Source organism: Miscanthus floridulus, chromosome 8 (genome assembly GCF_019320115.1).
Source record: "Miscanthus floridulus cultivar M001 chromosome 8, ASM1932011v1, whole genome shotgun sequence".
NCBI lineage: Eukaryota > Viridiplantae > Streptophyta > Magnoliopsida > Poales > Poaceae > Miscanthus > Miscanthus floridulus.
In genome coordinates, this window is record NC_089587.1 from 133,666,587 (window position 1) to 133,671,056 (window position 4,470).

Here is a 4,470-nt window from a genome sequence, read left to right on the forward strand (position 1 = left end):
GTGTGCAATGGCAGGATGACCATTACGACTACTACCAGCAGCAGCAATACGAGGTCTCTAGTGGCCACCAGGGAGGACGTATGTCCTTCTCTGCCCATTGCTACCACGACCATCCCATAGGTTATCATGAGCAATAGATGGAGTACACTCATTTCAACACCAGTCTCACTACCATCAAGGAGAACCAGCAGGAGATTCGGAACACTCTGGACCAACATTCCCAATGGGAAGAAGAAGTAGGACAACGCCTCGTCGCCATCCAGCAACAACAGCAACAGGAGAATGACAACTGGAACTACTTGTTTGTGCATCTCCACATTGACAACCTGCCTCGATGAGGGACCATAGCAACACCCGGCTTGGGGGAGGAACCCCCATTTACCTAAGGTAAGTTTTCTTTCTAGTATTTTATTATTTCCTTTAGTTTATTTAATTTTGAAATTTGTATTAGTTAAAAAAATGCAAACCCAAGAAAATAAAATAAAAATTTGCCTTTGTCTTTTATGTATATATTATTATGGTATGATCTAAAAAATGATGGAAACCAAATAAAAAGAGTGTATATAGTTTGCTTAAGGTGTGCTTTAGTTTGTTTTTAAGAGTCAATAAATAAATAGAACTTGAAGATGATCTCACATGATGGAAATGATGAATAGTTGCTCTATTATAATTCCTTTCAAATACCTAGTTCTTAGCCTTGCATTCTCTTGAGTTTTGGATAAGATTGATTTGACATAAGAATTTGCTCTGAACTTGAAACTCGTGGGTAGCATATGCTTGATCTAAGTCTAGGTAATTGACGGATATGATATGAGAAGGTCTGAGCTGTTATTTATCTTGTTCTAAGTGACACCTAAATTCTGGAGATTTCTTTTGAAAAACATAAGAAAAACACATGATGAGATCCTATATGACAAAGCTTGATTCCTACCAGAGTCAAACATGTTTATTTAGGCTAGGAAAACTTCCACTTATATGCTACTTGTTTTGCATTAAGTTAAGTCAAGCTTTGTTGATGCCTTATGAGAGGTTTATCATACTCTTAAAATCAAGATCATGTACACACCACCTACATATGCACTATCCCTACACTGGGGGTAGGCACAAAAACATGCATTCCATCTAGATTCACCCAAAAATGTTTTACTCCTACACTGGGAGAAAACACCAAAAATATGCTTCATAGGTTTTCCACCAAATAAATGCTCTGAGTTCTTGTTGATATCTCTCAAAAGTTTGTTGCAGAAAAGAGGCGTGGGCTATGCAAAAGTTATTCATTAAAAAAAAGAGAAGAAGAAAGAAGAATTGAAAAAATGGACAAGTGTCCAAAGTATTAAAACAATGGGTACTTAGATGCCTGCCTAGAAAAAAAGAAGATGAATAAGATAACCCATGTTTTCTTGCAATTGTTTCCAAGTTTAAAATGAGAGATATGTTTTCAAGGAGCATATTAGAATCAGGCTAGCCACCATATATATCCACCATATTCCATACACATGCACATCTAGATTTGATTGTATGACTTAACTCTCTTTGGATCCGTTGTTTGACTTTAGAAAATATGTATTGCAAGTATACTCTCTTCATGCAATTACCACTCCTATGAGCTCTGCATAAGCATTAGTTATAGGAGAAGAAAAGGCATAACATCATTCATTGCCTTGATTAGGATCCACAAATACCACATATATGAGAGATTTGAGAGTGTCATACAAAGGAATCTCTGAGTCTTTATTTTAAAAACTTATAAAACTCTAGAATAATGGTTGGACAAAAGAACCTAAGACATAGTGCTTGACTTGATCATTCTATCTTTCAATTGCCCAAGAACCAAGTGAAAGCTAGAAAGCCCCATTGTTGAAGGTAATATGGGTAAATTTGAAAGTCAGATCAATGAATTTTAATCCGAAGAATAATTCTTGCTTGAACACATGTGTACTTTTGAGGAGTTGCAAAAATTCTAAACTCCTGATCCATTGCTAAGTTTGGCATTGCTCAGGGACGAGCAAAGGTTAAGCTTGGGGGAGTCTGTTGACTGTAGTTACCATCCATCATAAACCATCAACATAACATGAATAAATACATAAACAGGATCACCAACATAGATTTAGGGGTTTTAACTGACAATTTCCACAAGTTTTAGTGAATCTATGTTTTTAGTAGGGTTATTTCAGAAAACCATCAAGGAGGATCAAATCATCAAATAAAATCATGCTTATCCATGACAAAACAGACACTAGAAGGTTCTAGAAGACTCGAGAGGACTCCACACCGAAGTGGGGGCCAAGCCACTGGCAGGTGGGGTCGCCCGGCCCCACCTAGAGGAAGCCTAGCCCCTGAGGGACCCACCTATTAGCCTCCTTCTTATGTTAGTTCCCCACCATCTCCTAGGATACATCTACACTATCCTTTAAGTTAGTTTGATCCAAGGGCTTAGGATTGATGCTCTGGCCTATATAACTAGCCCCTGCCCCCTCCAGAGCATGCTGCCATAAGTCTAGAGTAGACCAGAAATTAGGGTTCCTAGAGAGAAGAGAATAGAGCTCCAATTCTTCAAGTTTCTAGTATAGGCTAGCTAGCAAGGTTCAAGTAGAGTTTGGGCTATCACTTAGGATTTTGGATCTACTATCTAGAGACTGGTATAGCCATTATATCTCTTTATTTATGACTATGTGCTACTGCAATATCATGTTGCTATTTATTATGTTCCTAGTTTACTCTAGTAACATGGTTGATATAGTTATGATTAATGATGAATACATGCATATGTTCCCAAAGCTCTTAGCTCAGTTCTCGATAGAGTTAAGTGGTTGAGATTATGTAAGCATGGTGCTTAGATATTGTTTGCCTGTGGATGCCTTCTACACTTTGGGTCATGTGGTAGATCGCAGATGTGACACTTTGTCGCACCCAATTTTGCATAGCAAAATCAAGTACTCATATGTGCGTGGCCAGGATGTCCCAACACACATATACCATCAAATTCTAATAATATCAAAGTAAAGTACTTTATTACATCGCATATCTCATCATAATGTTATCACATAGTCTTGCTCATTGGCAACATTATTACACAAAGTGGAATACTAGCCCAAACAGCCACAAGGACTCCAACTGGTGAACACCAATCTAGTAGTCCCAGACATCTTTTGGAAACTCTTCATACACGTTATCTGTTAGCCATCTGGGATATTCATTGAATGTAAAACAAGTGTAAGCTCACCATGCTTAGCAAGTATATCAAAGGGATCTATGAGGCTCAAAGGCTAGACACGGTTTGACTATGGTTCACAATTTTAGTTGGTTAGGTTTTAGCATCCTTAATCACTACTTTAGTGAATAATCCCAACCCAATTGGTAGTAATGAACAATCATGATTATATCAAGTTCCCAACCATCCATAGTAACCACTAATCATGAAGGATCCAGATCACTCATATCCATGAGCATGGTTGTTATAATAGGTCAAATATTTCTGTAGAAATTATACAACTTTACCCACCAAGCCATGATTCCCAATGCCAGGGTTTGCAAAGCCCACAACACCTCTACCTAGGAAGTGTGGCAGGGTTTCACTATGTAACCCTTTGCTAGTCACACTAACAAGTCATAGCTACTAAGGTTTCAACCATCTAGCCATATGTGGCCCTCCTCTAGGAGTGGCAAGCGTGGTCACGGCACAGTACACACCCTTGTAGAAAAAGAATCATACCAACTAGTGCCCCCCTCTTGCCCTTACGGAAAGCTACAGATGAGCTAGTACAATCTAGTTAATAGGTTAAAGTCAGAGCCATATGACACTTGGGGTTGTATGAAACCTCCTGGGTGGCTGCTTTAGGATTATGTCCTTATGAAGAGGCACTAGAGTACTCAACCCCATACTCTAGCCCCCTAATTGTTGCTAAAAAGCTCCATTTTATCACATTGCATAATACCTTTAGTCATGTTTAACAATTATTTTATGTTGAGCACTGCAGCCTCTATCCAAAATGCATCCCATACCATGGGTAACTAGGATATGTGGTACAAGTAGTAATCTAGGTAAAGTCCTTAAAGGTAATTCAAATTTAGACACATGCATGAATATGAATTATAAAGTTCATAGATACAAGGGACCTTTGCTACACTTGCCTTCCTCAAGGTTATCCCCTTGGTACTTTTGGTCACCCTGCTGATCCTCAGTCACCTCGAATTGACCACCCTCTAAACGTGTTCCAATTCACCAATCAAGCATCCAATCTAATCATTACATGCATACAAATAGACTTCTATTAGAACAGTACACCAAACAATAAAAACATAGACTGAAAAGCTTATAAAACTATTCTATGTACTGCTACGAACACGTGAGCGAAAGAATCACTCAAATCAGAGTTAAAACGCAAAAGTTATGCATGAAATAAGGTTCCAATGGCATTTCTGTAAATAAACTGAACTTAAATTTGAATTTAAACTAATAAAATCTGAATT